The following is a 20,487-nucleotide window of genomic DNA, read 5'->3' as shown; positions in this document are numbered from 1 at the left end:
TTATCATGATAAACCATATATATTTATAAAAATATATCTGGTTTGCCATCCTTAATTCTGCAGGACAAAGTTGTATAAAGGTTCAGTTACACCTGTATAATTCTTTGCACATAAATCATTCGCAAAGTCTGGGGCTAAGACAGGATCCATCCACACATTGACTCCTCTCTGAGAAGGAGTTTAGAAAGCATCTCTTAACTCAATGGCAGAGCTTCTTTAATAAACTGTCTGGAGCTCTGGCTCTGCCTGTGACAGTTGCATGACACAAAACTGAGAAATAGCACTAGCTCCCACCACTGTGTCCACTACTGAGGCTGAAAGTTACTGGAAAGTGAGATAAAAGGTCTGTGAAGCCCTAGAGCTATTTTGCCCACCTCTAAGAACAAGATTATTTATTATTTCATAATTACTGTTTTTCTGTCTGTGGTAGTGTCAAACATCTCAGACAAAAAGATTTGTAAATATAACCCCTATTCAACTGTAACAGCGGATTACTATTATTATCTTGTAATTGGCTGCCCAACCTATAATGCTCAATGTACATACATAGAATCATAGAATATGTTGAAATGAAATGGACCTAAGGGTCAAGTTCAACTCCCTGCTCCTCACAGAACTACCTAAAACTAAACTGTATGACTAAGAGCATTGTCCAGCTGGCCCTAGATCCCTCTCAGGCTTGGTGCCATGTCCACCTTCTTGGGAAGCCAGTTCAAGTGACTGATCAGGCTCTTGGTGACCTTTTCCTAAGGCCTAGTCTGAACTTTCCCTGACTCAGCTTCACTCCATTTCCTCATGTCCCAGCACTGGTGACCAGAGAGAGGAGATCAGCAGCTCCCACTACAGTGTTCACACATTCAAGTATGACTCCATGCTGGGACTTTTCTGGCTTTCTTCATCATGGCTTTACTACTGCGGGGCTGTCTCCTAAGTAACCTTAGTCCTCTCTGTGGGAGGATGTGAGCTGTGACTGACACCAGGAAATCACCTTTGGACACCACGCTGGACCCAGCTACTCCAGTCCTGGGCCATATAGGAAACAGTTGCCATCTCTCACCCATAAACTGCTCCCTGAGTCCCACATCCACCCTGTCTCTGACTGAAGCTTTAGTCTCGTGGCTCTAGGTCATAAGAAGTTTTATCATGTACCTTATCAGATAATTGAGTATAGTCTTTTGTAAGAGTTACATCAGGTAATATTTAGAAATGCGTGTAATCCCCAAAAGGAATTTGTCTCCACCTGAAGCAGCTGGTATTGAAGAACCTGCTATCAGGAAATAGTTTCCTTTAAGAATGTGTAAGCTGTTTCACTCTAAGGCTATTTAATATCATAAAATAAGGGTCTCTTATTTGGGAAGGGAGGAGACAATGAGATGGAAAATTTGAGCAGACTGCAAGTTATTAATTTTTAGGAGATACTTTTCATGCCATCCTTACCTATCCAAAAGAATGTAGGTGTGGAGAACTAAATACTCTTTTGCCTAGAAGACTAGATTAGAAGTTAAATCCTTAAATTATCACTGAAAATTTATAATATATTTCTCTACAAAGTGCAGAAGTAATATAAAAGCTGTAAACTATAATCCTGTCCATTTCTAATGCAGCCATTAAAATACATTTTGACTCTTTTCTTTTCCCCCTTCTCAAGAGACTGTATAAATTACACAGCAGTAAAAGTATTGTCTTGATGTTTTCTTAATCTTCTTGTATGTGAATCTCCTTCTTTGGTTAAAGGAAGAAGCTTGGCTGCCCTTTGCCCACAGCTAAACCATGAAGGACTGCAACTCTTTTACTGATTGAAGATGTTTCTTCGTCTTCTTGATCCATTCTCTCTTTGGATACATAAGGAGAGCAGAGTCTCCACCTAAAGAGACAGAGAGGGACTAGATGAAGTGTGCAGGATTTTTTTTTTTTCATATTGGTTATTGGTAAGTTTTCTGCCATTAGTTAAGAGAAAAGAGATGGAAAAGTTCTACTAAATCATCCAGTCCAGCTCCTCCTCTGTGCCACACTTCATATTCCCCATACTACACTTCATATTTTTGTGCAGAAACAAATTTAAAGGGTTTGCATTTGTTCCCTTATGAGCTTATTTCATACCACTGTTTCATGCTTTAACTTCCACTCAGGGAATCCTAAATAATTTGTGTCCATCCTTTCCATTGTACTTGCCAGATATTTGTAGGGCGTTATGTTTTCGCCCAAGCCACTGTGTCGCCAGTTTTTCTCTCCATGGTACAGAAGGGCTGTTAGACCCATCTACAGTTACGGCTGCCATTACTTCTTGTTACTCTTGCTCCATGCTGATATGTCGACTTTTGACCATTTGGACAGAATTTTTAGTCTCCACATTAATGTCTTGAGCTTATTTTTTTGGAGAGTACAGAATAGCACAAGTCATCCTTCCCTAAAACTGGGATTAAGGGGGAAAAGTCTATCACAAGAGAGAAAAAAATACATTCTTTTCTCTTGAGAAGCTGTAACAGACACGTGCCTTGCAACACACACTTGACTTTCAGTTTCTGGAGAAGATGACTGCTAGAACTAGGCCTATGCTTTTTGTCACCCCCTGACACCCCTGTCAAACTACACAATTCCAAGGGAAAAAAAATCCACTACTTACACATAAGACCCTTGTTATGTTGATTACATTCTTCAAAATTTCTACCTTAATTCAGCAAGCTCAACAACAAAAGAGCTCTTACAAAACCTTGCCTCCTCTTGAGTGGCTGAGCTTACTTTAAGAGACCTGAAAAGGTAGAAAAAGCCTTTATAATTTTTGTCCCAGCTGTTCATGCCTTTGAGGGCCTGAATATCATGCATGGGAGCAGGAATTTGGGCTTTTGTGTGTTCTCAGCATTCCCTTTGCTTTGACATTTGTAGGAAGTATAGAGGGATGGCCTGACTAATGTGGAGAGATGAGGAAGGTGAGAAGTGCTAAGAGAAGACTAGAAGAAGGAAGTGGTATGAGCCAAAAGAGAAGCTTAAGAAGCAGGGAGCAAGGATTATGGACAAATAGAAGAAGTGTCAGACAGTGGATGGAGGAGAGGATAAGAGATAGGGGAGGCAGGAGCTGTGGCAAGCAGAAGACCAAAACAGAGATCAGACAAGCAGAGGTAAACATTAGCCAGGATGTGAGTATGAAAAAATACACTGTTGACAGATCATACAGCTACAGGCTGTATCATCATGAATATTCACAACGGCACCAAGCTAAAATTGCACTGGCATTTCCTACCACTTGAATGCTTGATTTTGCAATCTGAACATTCTTTTAACACAAATTTTAAATGTAACTCTCTGTAGATATATAGTCCAGAGTTATGTATTTAGATTGTGTTGTATACATATAATCATGCTTAGCTTCTTTGTATGGAAATGCAATGATACATCTTGCTCCAGGCTCAAGCCTTGAGCTCTTTTCACGTGTCCATAGCCTCAGTCTTATTTGATCAGCATGTAATCACTCTGTCATTCTTCTCTGAATTCCTTCTAAATTACTAAGGAGGTGCCCAAGACTGAATATAATAATTTGTCCATGGTCAGACCAGAGCTATAGGGAAATAATGTTACACTATATGTCTTCTTGCATAGTTGATACTTCCGTCAGCTACACTCTTTTGCTGTTACACTTCAAATTCAAATCTAATTACATGTTCTGCACCATACCTCTGTTTCATTAGTGCTTCCCTGCTGGCTTCTCCATGCTGCTATGAGTGTTTCTACGTGGAAAACAATCCTCTCTGTGTGAAGGTGGGATGGGGGTGGAAGTAAACAGAAGAACACAAATAATAATTCAGACAAAGCAGTAGAAGTTGATCTACTATTCCAGGAGTTGTTCTACTGGTTGACTCTACTAGAGGTTCCACCACTCTCCAAGTCAAAAAGGATGTTTAGAGGATTAAAAAAACCAGTATGCCTTACAGGGAAATTCAACCTTCTCTAAAGATTATCACAAATACTTCTCAATTTTTTCCCCAATATGTATCTCTCTAAAACTGTCTGCCTACACAAAGAAATAAAAAGATGACAGCAGTGACAATAAGTTAGGAAGTATATAAATTTGAGGTGGAGAGCAAAAGAACTCAGAAGAAAATGGGTAAAGGTAACAAAAAGAGTATGTTAGGAATATTGAGGGCAAACAGAATCAAAATGACAGTGTTGACTGATTACTAAACATTTTGACCAATAGAGAAAGAGCAAAAGTGCTATATAAGTGCGTATGGTTTATGTTTGAGGGGAAAAAAATGTGATAGTACTATATATTAATTGAAACTTTCCACTTTAGGAATGAGGGAGAGTGATGATAAACAGAGCTACCAGAATTAGTCATTTTAAAATCAGCAAGTCCAAATAACATGCATATAATAACAACAATTTTTAAAGAGTTGACTAGGAAACACTGGGAAAAAGGAGCAATCTAAAAATAAAAGCTAATACTGTACTAAAAAATCAGAGAACTCTGATTTTCCTGAGTCTTTGCAACCATCAGTTAGCTTGGCCTACTACTTATAATGCTTTTAGCAATTTCTTGGGCGGGATATAAAAGTTACACATTTTAGATGGTGCAAAGATTGAAAGAAAGATAAATAACACAGAATACAGGCTGTTGGTACAGAATGACCTAGTAAGCTAGTTGTGGTGAACCAAAATGTTTCAGGATGGGAAAAGGCAATGTTGTGAACACAAGAACAAGGAAAGCAATCCATAAAGAATTGAGGTCATGGTCTGAAATAGTCTTAAATGGTTGAGCTGGATAGTCAGCCTAATATGAGTTGTAATAGTGATGCTGTAGACAAAAAGCCATTTTGGAAATCTTTGCCAAAGTTAAATTACCACTGCACTGGAATTACTGTGCCCAGTTCTGCTGCTCATGATTTAGCAGAGAGAAGAGTTCAAGGTTCCTAGAGCGTTAAGATATATGGGAGAAATAAAGGATTTGATTGGATATAAATATATAAAAATATATATATATACACATATGCATATATGAGAACAAAATTTGATAATAAAGGGTTTCTCAGTCTCAGCAGACATAACACAATCTAATGGCTGGAAGGAGAAGCTAAACAAATTCCATGAGAAATATGGAACACGTTTTTAACATTAGAACAAAGTGCCAAGCATTGTGGTATAGCTTCTATCACAAGAATTACTTTTATCAGGGTTGGATGCCTTACTAAACCACAGCTGTTGGAGATGAAGCAAGAATTAAATCAGAAAAAATTAAGCCTGTATTGCCATTGTATATTAGATAATCACTTAGCTAATGCTGTTCTTAAATTCCAGGAATATTTTACCCTGGATGCACAAATCTGAATATTTCCAGGTTTAACATTTATATGTGATTTTTGCTTTGTGTCTCTGACTGCAAAAACTGGTAATAGAGAATATTTGCATTCTTATGGCAACTCTGAGATGTAATAATTAAAACACCCTAATATATAGGCATGAGTCAGTCATATATTAGATGGACCATCCCAGACCCTAGGAGGCTTGGTGGAGCTAAGGTTTGAAATCAAGTCAAGTTGTTGTTTGATTTTGAGTGCACACCTCTAGAGCTTCTGTGTTTCAAGCCCTGATTGCTACCTCTTGAAGTTTCATGATTGCTTTTTTGCATTTAAAAACTTTTTCTTTCCTCTATATGAAAAAACATACTGGCTGAACTTCCAGTGGTTCAGCAAAACTGATGAGACTAAGCTTATCTGTAAATTTTAGCCCGTATATACTCCTGTGATGAAAATGCCCATAATTATACAGGAAGTACATTCACATAAATACATTGAAAATGTATTGAGAAAGATTTCCATTTACTTTTGAGGTATAACAATATTAGCTACAACGATTATAGGCAAACTCACATATTATTCTCTTAATAAGCACATATACATAATTTGATACCCAGTAAATAGCAGCATGAACACTTTCAGAAGTCTCTTTAACACAAGGTCATGCATATCAGACAGGCACATCACAGTGCCCTCTGTGAAACCATGATCAACTACTTCTTTTTGTGAGATGAAGTCTCTCAGTGTCTCATTCTTGTCTCTGTAGCAACCCTTTGTATCTTATAGATCCTACAAAAAACAAACAAACAAACAAACAAAAATGACAGTAAGACTAACCTATTCTCTACCCAGTTCAAGTCTGACTATTCAGTTAAATCAGACACAAGCTAAAACACTAGTGGCATCAATGTTCTGTATTTGACAAATGTAGGAATGTTCCTATCAGCAAGACACTATAAATGTGCCCCTTTCAGGGCATTTCTAGGAAACAAGAGTACAATAGAAGGGTGATGACCCACTGAAAATCACCTATGTGAAGCATACACATCAAACCAGTTATTCAACATGCTGTTGATATTTTCTTTGACGTTGGGTGCTGCATAGTGCTTACTACCCTGAGCACTCCTGGGTGCAGGTATCTGAAAGGCTGTGTGCAAATCCTGTTGGGGTGGGGCACCAGAGATAAAGGTACTGCAACTTGAAAATGGTGACAGATTCTGAGCTGGCGTCACATGCTTGAGATGAGTGTCCAGAAGCAATTTATCAGCCTTTTGCTCTTCGTACTTAAAAATGTTCTAAGACACTGTGATTGTACTCAAGCGTGTATGCCCCAGATGCTTTTGGGTCGTGGTTGTAACACGGTTCAGGAGCACGTTCAAACATCACTCATTTATACATCTAAAAGGTGGAGGCTGCCAGCTGCTGGGCTGCTGCTTTCCTTTACAGAGGCAGATCCCAAGATGACGGTGCTGAGGTTTGTGCTTTTCTCCCTGTCTTCAGAGGAATGTAGCACATGACCACTGACCAAGGAATTTGCAAGTCCGTGCCCTCCTGCACCAGCAGCCACTGACCAATTTCCTGTAAATCCTGAACAAAGAATCTGCACATCACAACTCTATCTCTTGTGAAGGCCTTTACATACTCATTCCAGGATCCCATGGAGATGGTGAGATCCAATTTTTGCCTATGAAAAACCCAAGGCAGAGACCTAAATTTAGTCCTTTTACTCCCAGACCCGGGTTATTGGTCTCCCAGCATGGGGGGAAGTCCAGAAACACACAAGCCTTCACCAATTCCTACTCAGAAGCTGATGAGTGCTGGGTGGAACTGGCCACACAGCGGGTGCGGCCATGGCACCGACACAAAAGAAGCTGATTCAGCTCATTCCCAGATAATTTTCACTGTCTTTCCCTGCTGGAATTTGTGGGAGGGCTAGACCAGCAATAGCAGCATCAGATCGTCCTCCAGCTCCTCGGATTGCAGTGAGTAGCAAAAGAAGAGTGGTAACTCCTGCACCGGTGGGAGTGGTTTGGGGAGCTCCACAGGAAGGATAAGTGCTGGAGCTGTGTCAGGAGTGGTGGCCTCCCCTCATGCTACGGTTACTCAGCTCTTTCACAACGCTCCTAATGGTCTCGCCTCCTGAGACTGGAGCAAGGCTTGCAGCTACTTAGTGACCAGTCTAAATAGCAGTCTTGCACAGCCACAAATTAGATTAGAGCAGGCTCTGAAATGCTGACAGATCTGTGCCTATGGTCTCCAAGATTGGCCCTGGCCGTCCAGGGAATAAGCAACTGTGAATAATAATCTTTGGGAAAAAACAGTGCCAAAATTCTTACTGTTTGAGTCAAACGACCAGTTTCTGAGTTCTCTTCCACTCGAGTCTTAAGAAATCTGTGGGTAGCTGTGATGCCTGAGAGTCATCTGTGAAAAGAAAAGCCACATAAAGGTTGAATTTAGGGATAGATGGTACATAGCATGCATATGAACATGCATTTGAGTGATTAATAGAGATAGATTAAGTCAAAAGGATGAGAGAAGCCACTGATTACAATAGCTCTGTACTCTCAGTGCTGAAAACAGGTTTAACAAACTCTGAATCTGTATCTGTGAGTTGAGAGAAGATATAGCAACACTGTGAATAAAGTAGGTAAAAGTACGAAAATTAGATATGAAGAGGAAGAGTTAACCAATCTAATAACAAAGTCCAGTATTTTGTGAGGCCACTTTCTGAGGCAGGTAACAGGGGACACAATTTACACAGTTCTTGTTTCTGTTCTGATTCTTTTGTACTGCTGTACAGCTGAGTCTGTAAGCACAGATCATGCTGTGCTTACAGACTCAGCTGCCTTGTTTTCTTTTTTATTCTAGTGGCTGAACTGCATTAAATAAACCCAGATAATAATGCGTCTTTTCCTTTCTCTTGCTTGTTCATGTAGGCAACTGTTAAAGTTGCTAAGGGATTTTTATATGACTCGGAAGAAGAGATTATTTACATGCTCATAAACAGAAATAGGTCTGAAGGAATATTATTATTAAATGATGATTGGCATGACAGCTAAATTCAGTAATACTGTGTTATAGAGCACATCTTTATGTTCCTAGATAGTCCTACAGTGACCGTACAGACCTTTGTAGTTGACAACTTTCTCAGTTGAAAAAGTTTGCAATTATCCGAGAAGCAAAGCTTCAGCATATGGAAGACCTGTCAGTCCAGTCTAGCAGGAGTAAATGCATTAAATTATTTATGAGTAAACTCTGCTTCCTTCTAAAACAAGGGTGTGAGAATTGTTCCCAGAGGGAGTTTGTTTTCTAATTCCACTGCTTCAGTTAACATTAGTATATTGTCTCACATAAAACAGTAATTTACTATATTTATTGCCTTCATTGTTTGTAAAGAGCTGTAGCTTAGCTTTTTGTTTTGCTTTAAGCAGGTTGTGAGACAAAATATGCTTTTTAATGTCAAAGAGCTGGTTAAAACACACACATTGTTTAAAATAAGTCACAATTTATATTTGACTTTTAAACAATTCATTTTTTAAAAAAAGTTTCCTAAGACATTTGCTCAGACAAACAAATAAAAGCAGAAAAGGATGGAAAGGAATGTGCCACTGAAGGTGCCGCTGTGCCAGCATGTCATGCTCTTCAGTGACCAGGCATCTGTATCTGTGGTTATCCATCTTGTCCTTTGTGATCTGCTCTCTGTTCACTTCTGTGTACACAAGCACCTTTTGGGCTGCTGTGCCATGGCAGGCACTTAGAGCTCCTCAGTGCTCAGCCATTCCAGGAACCTCATCCTCAAGAGAAATGGAGGTGCTGAATAGCTTTGATCTGCTTTCAAATTGGAATAAAACTAACTTCAACAATCTTTAGAAAACCACAAAGAACTAAAAACATGCATTCAGTCAGCACCACCCAAGCCCCTGTTGCTGAGCATAGGTCTGAGGCTGACTGGCTAACAGCTGCTCTAGGGATGGTACAGGCTAGGGATGAAACCTGGTGGCACAAAGATGTGCTTGCGGGTTTTGTTCCACCCACAGCTGAAGTTTCATGCTGTAGCACATTTCTGTTGGAAATCAGATGTTGAAAGGAGCTGGTCTATAAGCAGTGGGAATGGCGGGGTTGCTGTCCTCCTGCACCTTGGTCACCTGTGTTGGACCTCTAGCAGAATGGTGATCCACAAACACTGACCACCAGCACAAGACAAGTGGCAATCTGCTGACACTGGTGCACAAATAGGTGCTTGGTCTGTGAAGCACCTCATAGACCTGTGTGACAGGAGTAGGTGCTGTCTCCATCAAACAGGGGACGCCCTGTGAGTGCCCCAAGCTGCTGCAGACCTGCTCTCGCTGCAGCATAGCGATGCACAGGCTGTCTTCTTTCTTCTTCACTTGGGTTTCCCCCCTGGAACCTGCTTGATGCAGGTGTCTGGGCTTAGAAGTTCTCATGATGACAAAACCTGTGCAAATCTTACATCTGGCACTTCCAGAGGACTAAATTACTTCAATTTGCTTTGATTTGAATGCAAAGAAAGGTGTTCAAGGCCCTGTCACAAGTTAGTTATCACCTCAGAGGAACACTTTCTTCTGCTGTTCAATATTCCCCTTAGTTCCGCTTCCTATCTATCATATTCAAGATTAAGTGTGAAGCATAATAGCCACTAACTTAGTTAGTGCCTGCAGATTTGTCTTGTCATGGGAATAGTTATTAGCTTGGTTTCATTTGAAAGATTATAACTTGGTGTCTCAGCAGGCAGAATTTTCTCATTAAAGCCCAAGCAATAATAGTCAGTATAGAAAAAGTGACTCTGTACTATTTAGTGATATTGCTGCCCAGGCTTGTGACAGAAACTACAACTAATGACTGATTCTTTCTTACCATTAGAAAGGAAATCCTTTATTTTTAGGGCCTCTAGTAAATTATGCTAGTGAGGCTCTTGCCATGAGAAGTCTGAGAATGAAGTATGTTGTGCTTATTACAGTAATTTTCAAATAATTTTTCAAAGAAAGAAAGAAAAAAAGAAGAAAAAGCCCTAAAGAAGAAAACAGTTTTCTACAAAGAGTGGGAAGTGATTTTGAAACATTCGGTATTGACAAATAAGTCTAAATTAAAAAAAAAAAAAGTCAATCTCTGGGGTCTTGCTTGGACAGATATGTTTATATTAGTTATATGTGAATCTCAAATACTAATGAAGTAAGTATTTGCACTAAGAGTGGACATGAAGTAAGAAAAGCACTTAAGTTTGAAAGTGAACAGAATAAGTCTAACCTTTGACTGGGTGTAGTATCTATATATCAAAAAGTATTTAAATGAATGATGAAAATGTAGAAATTATCCAGGATAAGGCATGAAGGAAACTTCATCTGCTTGCTTTAAGGGAGAGAAGGAAACTATACTCTGTAAGTCTGTATATGGAGGAGAGGGTCTCATTAGAATAAAATAGGTCAATAAACTAAACTGAACTAAAACAAAATAAAATAAAACACAGTAGAACTGGAAGCTGAAGTTATACTAAATCAGGTCAGGGACATTTTAAAGAGTGATGGTATTTAAACACTGGAACAACTTACCTAGGAGTGCTGTGAATCCTTCAACACTGGAAGTGTTTAAATCAAGACAGACATCTTCAGAAAGATATACTATCTTCACACAGCAGTTATAGCCTGGCACAGCCAGTACTGAGTGTTCTGTGGCCAGAATTATGCAGAAAGAAAAACCAAAGCTTGTAATGGTTTCTTCTGGCTTTAAGCTCTATTTTTGGGAGATACACTTTCCCTATTTCTAACATTTATTTAGCAAGTATCTTTATGGTTACATGACATATGTAGGCAAAACTCAGATTGAAGCTTAAAGAAGAAAGGTGGGGAGATTGTGATTAATCATGTAACTCTGGGTGTGTATTCATATCACACAAATAACAAACCCAGTTGCTTAAACTAAGAGGCTGGTCTTCTTCAGTAGTTAGGGGTGAAAAGAGAGAAACTCCTTCCAATGGCAGCTGATGGTAGTCATCACTCTCTCTGTTGCCCACACAGGTGGCTCTGGAGACATGCCTCCGAAGGTTAGCTGTTGTTTCCAGACAAAGTCCCTAAAAAGAAGGAAATTCCACCCTTTTCCCTGTCCCAGATACTATATTTTTCAACTGGCAATTAATAAAAGAGACAAGGTAATTTTCTACTTTCTATGGCTTACAGTGCAGTTGGAGGAATTTTGGCACAGCTTGAGCAAAGAGATATGGATGTATGACTTGGGAGGAGCAGGACAGTGCAGCACAGTGGGTCCAACCTTTGGGCATCAGCCCAGACTTGGACAGCCAAACGCAGGTCCAGAAACTTCATTCTTAGGGGTTTGCATCTGGCAGTGTGATCACAGTTTCTCTTTACATCTGGGGATTAAGTAGGGGTATAGAGCCATGCTTGTCCCACCAGCTTCATGAGGTTTTATCAGACCACAGAACAGCGTAAACTGCCAGCTTCATTTTCCAGCAGTCACCAGAGAAAATTTTGATTTTTTTGAGTTTCTTAAAGCATCTCACGATCTGGGAACTTCCCATGGTTCAAAATGATTGGATGGGTGGAAAAGAGGTGAGAGACAAGTACAGCCTCCATTGTTGTCATGTAATTTTCTGTGCTTAAGATGTACCTTCATCAGGAATTAAAATAAAACTCTTGCTGCTCTGAAGAAGCTGATAGCAATATTTGTCTGGGAGTTTTAGAACAGATAAGATTCTTGAGGTTTCTGTGTCTTCTACATCCATAAAGAGACGTAAGTGCCACCTCTCAATTGAAGTGAATGAGAATTAGGCATCCAAATGTCTTTGTGGATTTGAACCCTTATGTTCTAATTACTGTGGCAATTAAATATGCGGAAAAACAGGTTCAGCTGCTGGAATCTTGTCTACACCAAGGTCTGCTGAAATATTTATGTTAATTGTCTTTCTAGACATGGCTCGAGTTTGCACTGATGACTGTGCAAAACCTTTCTTGATTGTAGAGGACATGTACAATATGGAAGACCCTGAAACTAAACCTTGTGCACTTGACTTAGAAAAGGTTATAAGATACATATTCATGAACTGTGTGTCTTGCTGAGTGAGACAAGACAGTTTCAAACAAAATAATAAATGATAAAAATAACCAAGTCTTACTTAATGTAAATAGAATATAGAAGAAGCTGATTTTTCCTAAACTTTTTCTGTAGTAGATCTTCACGAATAGCTGATCTGCTCACTGTACTGATTTCTGAAGGCCACAAGACTATATAACCAACAGTTCATGCAATAGCATCTACATCACAATTATTTTTCTCATAAAGAAAGAAAAAAATAAAATGACTGTCTGTTTAATTTGCAGACTCTTTGCTGTTTGAGGCCAGTATAATTACAGATATTATTCTTATGCATGTACACACTACTGAAGCACCAGTGTTAAAAGAGACACCTTCATTCTGAATTTTGTAACTTCAAAGTAATGAAATCCTTAACTTCAAACCACAAGAATGAACTTTTCAATGTTAAGTACCTAGTCCTAGTGTCAGTGTATAGAACAACCTTGGCCAAAAAAGCCCAATTAGGCCATGTAAATGAAGTGCGTTTTCAGCCAGTCCTACTGGGAAAACCAGCTTTGTCTGAATGGTTGTAATTACAGTTGGTGGGGAAGGGGGAAAACAAATTTGCTATGCATGAGCCCTTCCCAAGTAGCCTTTTTTTCTTCTAATACTTGCATATCTACAAGAATGGCATTACGAAGAAAGGAAAAAAGGATTTTGTCCTTACACAGGTTCTCATACTCAAGAGTCTCAATGACACATGAAGTTTGCTACAGGAGAGGTGCTCCTTTCTCTGATACATCCTTTTGTTTACTTTTCTTTGCCTGACAGCCTCACTGGGCTGCTTGTCATAATTAACGGCCTAGGTACACACATCTCCATAAAAGCTATACCTTGTAGCTTGTTTTTAGCTGGTACTTCTATTTTCAGATTTGGGTCTCTTCTTTTGATTCACACCCTCAGCAAAGCATGTGAAAGTCAAATCAAACAGCAATGTGCAAAATTCCAAAACCAGTGTTTTTCTAGGCTTTCCAAAATGTCTCTCTTCTCTGAGCTTACTTTTTGAGAATGCACACTCCACTGTTGGTCTGGATTCACTCTGTGGTTACGTCACCTGCATTCCTCAGAAAAGAGTTAATTTTTCAGTGCAGTGAATTTACTCATCTGAATTTGCATCACAGTGAGCAACTTACTCGCTGCATCTTTGGATTGATAGTTGGGCTGTCTCTAGCTCCTGACAAGGAAAAACAGGGCACCAGTACAATTACCTCCAGGAGTGCTTCCTATGTGCCATTCTGGCTTCTGTGACGAAGGGCTCATGAAGGTCACATAGCTCTTTCTTAGATATAACTTTCAAATTCTCTGTATTTGTTTTTACTGCTCTAATTTCTAAATAGTGCAGATTAATTTCTGCCCATCTCCTATGCATCAGTCTTTCAAAAGGATGCCTTTTTCCACAAATATAAACCTATTAATCACAAATGTTCTATTTACAAGTTACCATATGAGTGACTCTTACATATATTAGTCATAATGTAATGCATAGCTTTATTTCCTTTATTTAAAAATAGCTAATGATCCCTATTTCAGTGAGCATGTTAATGTCCATAATATCAGCGTATTTTGCAATGCTAAAGCACTAGGAGGGAAGGGATTGGTCAGAGATGAGTTACTTGGCTTGAGATGGATTTTTGTTTTGGCTTAGGTTGTTTTGGTTTTTTTGTTGTTCCATTGATGCATACACCGACTAGAAAAAAAAATAGCACATATAGGAAAATTGCACAAACTACCCAGGTTTTTCACCAGCTTATTACGGCTATCTCTGGCCATTGTTAAATAAGAAGTCTTAGCACATAAATATTTTAGTATGTCATAAGGTAACTGTCTGTTTTATGTGAGCAGTGAAAGGAACTAAAAACAGTGGAGTCAGGAAGGAGAAAAAAAAAAAAATCAAAGTAGTAAAGACTACTTTTTTGCCCTCTGTGGAGTCAGTTTGTTCAGGCATTGAAGTAGACATGGACACATGTTTTCTGGGTCATGATCTGGACTTTACCACGTCAAGATCCCAAGTGTAAATGAATGCTGATCCATCAGCATTATTTTTACCTGATTCACACTGTACTTAGTAAAACCTTGTGTACAGGCACGTGATCAAGCTCCTGAAGAGTGAGAGGTATGAACAGAAATGAGGTTTCTTAGTGAGAGAGCCGGACCAAGTGAGCTAAGGCTGCTGCTGCTTGTGTAGATTGATGTGTTCCTCCCTAAAGGTATGACTGTTTCCAAAGGAAACCTCTTTCAAGACTGATAAGCACTGAGGAAAATGCAACAAACTCCTGAATAAGTTTAAAGGATGCCTACAGTTGTTTCATGTTTTTCAACAAAGGCACTGGCACTACCATTTCACAACTAGAGAATGTTGTATGTATTAATCTTGGTGTCAACAAGCTTTAGTGTTAATCAAGGTAGCATTCTTGTTAGGTTACTGTTTCCAAAGACTAACCATTAAAAGAGTTGTGGATATGTATTAATTCTTATGCAGAGGTCAGACAGAAAGCGGGTCAGGGTGCGCTCCTCGCTCAGATTAGAAAGCTCCTCTGAGTTGTCTCAGACCAGGAACAAGTTGTAGCAGTCATGTAGATTATGGGAGAATCATGAAGTCTCCAAAAGGAGGAATTGGATCATGGGCAATCGGCTGTAGCTGGCCCTTCTTGATCAGGAGGATCAGACCAGATGATCTCCAGGGGTGCCCTCCAGCCTCAGACATTCTATGATTTTGTGATTCTGTGAACATGCTGATCTTTTTTCCTTTTTGCTCTAAAAATACCGTATAATGCAGTGGTTCATTAGTTCTTTGCAAGATGGACTGGCTCACGATCCAGAGGGAAAGGCCAGATTAGGGTCAAGCCCTTCCTTACACAAAGGACTGAGCACTCTGAAAGTTAGATACATTAGTCTGGTTGAATGTAGCTATTTGTGTGTTCTTGTGTGTGCTTAGAAGTTTCATAGGAGACTGGGAGAGACCACTAAAGACCAGGTGTTACACTGCCATGTTTACCTTGAGTGACTTTCCCTCCATTTGAAACTAGAAATAGTGACAGCATCTTGGTAATTTTACCAATGCCCTGTGTTTCTGAGATTCCCAAGTGCTATTACTGCACCTTGTGGGCCATATATTGTGGCTATGCATTTGAGATTCATAATGGAATGGAAAGTGCACTTTTTCCAAAGTGAAATAAACATATTTGCAAGATATTTTATTTCCCTAAACTAAATCTGAGACCTTGCATCAGTATCGATGTGAATAAATCTTTTGCAATAAAAGCATGTTGTTTGTAGTCTGTCACATTAAAATGAAGATTTGAACACAATTAGAAGTCACAAATGGAAAAGAAAAAAGTATTTACAAGAAACCAAGTGAAAGAAAATTCCTTTTGAGCGAAACACTTCAATTGTACAGAATTGTTGCTTTATATTAGGAGACACTGTAGTGAGTTTTAACATTATTATGTTCAGAACATTGCAATGGTATAGCAACAAACCTTAGGAATAAGATTGAAAAATACTCACATATAGGACCTAATGTAAAAACTACTAAATTCACTTACAGCTTTTTTTTTTCCCCAATGACTTCAGTGCACTTTGAACCAATCCAGATTAACCTTCCTAGAAATGCTGGAAATGCTGGAGGGAGGATGAATATGGAATTGAGGGAGAGAAAGGTAGCGGCTCTGTCTGGCAGGTGGTGATGACAAGACAGGGGGCTCAGGTTGTTTTGATTGCTGAACTTGCAGTTGAAATGTGGGAAGAAATGCTGCCACCTCTTTTATTGATATTTGTTGGGAGACACTCATTATGTATTACTTCATATGTATGTGTATGTGCATGTGAGGCTTTTCAGAGTTTTGGATGAATGCCTTTTACATAGCATTTTTAAGATCAAAATCTATACAATTATGTGGATTCCTGCATGTAAATGATTTTAGGGAGTCTGGTGTTTTAGCATTTTTAATATTCTAGTAGATTTTATGATAGTGTAAAGTGATAAATTACCTTTTGTGGCTGCCAGAGTTATTTAACTATCTGCAGACACACCATTAGCAGGAGCAGTCTATGCCCGGTCAGTGTTCCTCATCCCTCCCTGGGAGACGGCTCACAGGGAAAAGGGTTTCCAGGCACTTCTGTGCAAGGCCCTTTTACCAGCAGCGCCACCGGGGTGCAGGGAAGTACCAGCCAGCCCTGGTGCGCTGCAATCAGGAGGACATTCTTCAACCATGCAGTGGAGAAAGCTACCAAACAAGCATTGCTTATTATTGACTTTCCATTGCTACTGGCCTGTGTTAAAACCAGTGACATAGAAAAGAAAGGTTCCATTTCCCATTACCAGATATCCAATCCCCCTAGAAAACATCTGTTGAATCTGGGATGATGCCATGGTATTAGCTCTTCAGTTGCATGCTGTTTCATTGGCTGTTCTCAGCGCTGCCCGCTCTATCACAACACATAATCTCTTTTCAGAGACGTTTCAACCACATCATTAGGGTCCCCAGTCCCATCTCTTTGAAAATCAGTGGTAGTTTTTAGCCTTTGGCGCACAACTTGAAGTTTAGAGACTTGACTCTGTGCAGGGTGTAAGATAGGGAACAAAAGTTTCTTGATGATTTCATGTGACAAAAGTTGTGCGAAGAAAAGAAGTGGGTCTGCAGAAATCCTGCAAGTTGCTGTGTTTATGATCTCAAGAAACTCACACTGGAGTGCCTCAGACACATAACTAAGTGCTTCTCAAAATGTTCATTACTGAAGACAGTATAAGAGAACCGTCTTTAGAATTCGAGTAATATGCTACCAAGCAGAGGGAGAATAATACAGAAATACTTTCTTGATGATATGTGCTAAAGCAGCAGGCATTTAAGAGCAACGGATGTCAATCTCTGAGGTTTTTGTAAAGAATTGCAATTTATGACGTGTTAGGGTAAACAGTTGGATTATATTTCTGAAATGCATGTTCCATCAGGTAAAATCATTGTGATTATAGGCCCTAGTACTTTAAGTAAGTTATGCACTAAAAGGCTGAAATTGTAAAACAAGTATGCTTATGCTTTACTGTTAATCCCTCTTTGTATCTACGCTGAGTAAACGACAAGAGAAACTGCATTAAATAATAAAGGCAAAAATGGCATGTTATGTCATCTTGATAAACAATGACTGTTATACTGTTTTCTTTCAAGAAGCAACTGTGACTGGCCTCTGTATTCTCCCTCAATGGAGAACGTGTCTGACTGTAAAAAAACCCGAGGATTATTTAGAAGTTACTTTGTTCATGCCTCTCAGTGAAAGCAGCACTTTCTCTGCATCTTTTAGCTTTGCTGCTTTTCCTTCACTTCCTCAGCTCTTATCTATTAAAGAAACCTGAACCTGTTATTTCAAAAACAACCTACTTTCATGCAGACTATGAGTTTTGAACAAAGTGAAATAAAACTTGCTTTAAGTGGTTTTGGAAAAGTTTGACAGCAGAAGATAATAAATGAAAAAAAATCTACAATATTTCTCCTAATGCAATTTGCAGCATGTCAATGTCAAAGCATTCTAACAACAAATCAACAAATATTTGAATGAAAACAATATACATAACTTATTTTCCTATATTGGAAACAACTCTCAAACAATTATTGTATGACTTCATGAATTAGTTGGCTGTTTTGAAATATTCCTGCTAGGACTTAAAAAAAAAAAGAGGGAAAAAAGTCTATATGGGCCTTTGAGCCTGAACATATTGTGTCAATCATAAGCATATGCAATGTATCTAAGCCATGAGGTAAAAATTTTCTTTGTAAATTATTTCATAAATAAATAATTTGCCTGAAAAAATTTATAAAAATATTTTTGCCTTTATTAAGTTCTCTACAGTTCTTTGTGGTGAATATAAACAGATTCATGTCTTCTTGATCTGCTTTATTTTAACTTGAAATGCAGAACGTATCATGAAAGCATTTCTAATAAAGATACGGTAACAAACTTTTTCTGAGAGATAGAATATTTCATTAGAGTTGTCTACTTGAAACTATGAAGACATGTTGTGTCCTTCTCATCTTTCCTTACGAATGGCTTTGTGGTTTCATTTTAGAAGGGCATGCACAGAGATACTTCTGTCCTTTAAAAACACACCTCTATAATACTGTTCTACAGGTGAAAAAAAAGGCGTTTGTTATCAAGGTTTACACATGTTGAAATCTGTGCTTTTGCTGTTATCGATCTTCACAGCTTGTCTGTCATAATGTGAATAAAATCTGGGAAAGCTACAGCCACACATAAGAACTGGCTGGGATTTAAGGTGTGGGGGGCATCATTTCCTGGCTTAAAATAAGAAGACATTAATAAGTCTCACTAGAGCAGAGAAGTAAAGGGAAATAACTCTTGTTTAAATATTTTCCACTCAAGCCCTGCTTGTAAGATGCTTAGCCAAGTCATCAGACAAAATACCTGCCTATTTTAACCCTTCCTATGCAAGACATATGCCAAGTGAACAGTCACTTGGGGCTGACATATTCAGCAAAAATAATAAAATCAAAACTGTTGAGAAGAACACATTTGAATTGATGTGAACAGGACAAAAATACTTACTTTTCAGAATTCTCTATTCACTAAAGTTTGTGGAAATGGCTCGTCTCTTCAGCTGTGGTTCAGCCATGGCATTTGCAGCTTGTGAAAAAGTAAATTTATGAAGTCAGGAAAAGTTGTCTGTGTGCATATGAGCGAGGTGCTACCAAGCATAAGGTACTGAAGTATCAAGGCAGACTTTGTAACAAACTTTAAATTCTGATATTACTTTCCTTCGCATTCCACATATAAATGTCTCTGCTGCTCCAAACTCATTTTCTGTGGATGGGTATAGAAGGAGTACCACACATAATCAGTGAGTTCTCCTTTCCCTGTGTCAGGCATCCTACTGTGTGTGCCTAATCGTGCAACCTTCCATTTTCAACATGACAAGTTCACCTCTTGTATGTGAATTATTGCTTTTCTATTCATAAAGTGTTTTATCAGACAATCCTACAAAAGAACTTAAGGGGGAAATATGTTACTGGGTGATTTACACAAGCAATTACTTTACAAATCTGCCAGTGGATTATACTAAACATGTATGAAGAATGTTTAAGTTTGGAGCGAGTGCTGAGAACGCTGTTTTACAGAGGGGTTTCATTTGCATCACCGTGTATCTCTGAAGATTTTATACTTTACACTTCACCATGTATTTAAGAGTAAAATTGTATGGAAAAAGTTATGTAATTTGAAGTACTTGGGGGGAAGCAGTTTCATCTCTCAAACTGTAAGCATTTAACTCTTTTCCAGCTTCTCCCTTAAATAATGTGTTAGTAGTTGCAAGCAAGCAGAATGCATTTATTTGAACGTAAAATCAGCTTAAAACAACTTGCATGTGAGGAAAAGCACACCATATAAAGTCACCTAACTGCAGAAAAATTGTGTCCAAATTCCCAACAAATGTTTACATAGTTTTTAACGCCTACTATATTTGGGATTTTAAAACCCTTTCATAGGAACCTTTTATGTACTGCTTCTCCTTGGATAGAGTTGTTACAGACATGTAGACTTCTGGAAGTTCGTAGTATGGGGAAAACGGAGTATTTCGAATTGAAAAAGTTCTGCACAAGGAGGAAAAGTTGTGAAGGTTTTCTCGGAGCAGTTCAGGGCTGACCCGCGACCAGTATCAAAGCGCGGACGCTAACGGGACCGCTCATCGCACAACCTGGGAACTGACTGCCCACCCGCCTCAGCACCCGCACACAAACGGGGGGCACGGCGCAGAGAGGTGACACGAAATCTGCGGGTGACCCCGAGCAGGGCTGGGGTCTCCCGAGGGCGGGAGCTACTGGAGCGCGTGGGTCGCGCCTTTTATCCCCACCGCCACCTTTCCCAATCCCGTAGGGCAGCCGCGGGTCCCAGTGACAGCCGCGGGCAGAGCCGCCTCCCGCGGGCCGCGCTGGGGGCGCGCCTGTGGCCTGCGGCTATCCCTGCTCCAACTCAGCGCAGGTCCCCGCGGCCGCGGGGCGACGCGCCCCCTCGGCTCGCCCGGCTCAGCGGGCCCGGCCCGCGCTGCCCGTGGCCGTGGCCCGGCGGCGGGCGGAGGCGGCGGCGGGGG

The 20,487-nt window shown here is 39.6% G+C and overlaps 1 long non-coding RNA gene across 2 annotated transcripts; it reads right to left on the bottom strand.

Moving 5' to 3' along the window:
- Positions 1–3,519: 3,519 nt before the first annotated feature.
- LOC121668517 lies at positions 3,520–20,428 on the bottom strand. Of its 2 annotated transcripts, XR_006017422.1 has the most exons (4): positions 18,951–20,428; positions 7,625–7,709; positions 5,902–6,077; positions 3,520–3,743 (listed from the first exon to the last, which is right to left on the bottom strand). It is a non-coding gene; the product is annotated as an uncharacterized LOC121668517 (long non-coding RNA). The 2 variants fall into 2 exon arrangements; XR_006017421.1 differs by lacking the exon at positions 3,520–3,743 and having other exon boundaries at positions 4,996–6,077.
- Between the last annotated feature and the right edge of the window lie 59 nt (positions 20,429–20,487).

Source organism: Corvus kubaryi, unplaced genomic scaffold, assembly GCF_017639235.1.
Source record: "Corvus kubaryi isolate FWS band 111438036 unplaced genomic scaffold, C.kubaryi_AGA036_p1.0 37385, whole genome shotgun sequence".
Lineage (NCBI taxonomy): Eukaryota > Metazoa > Chordata > Aves > Passeriformes > Corvidae > Corvus > Corvus kubaryi.
This window is presented reverse-complemented; position numbering and strand designations above follow the sequence as displayed.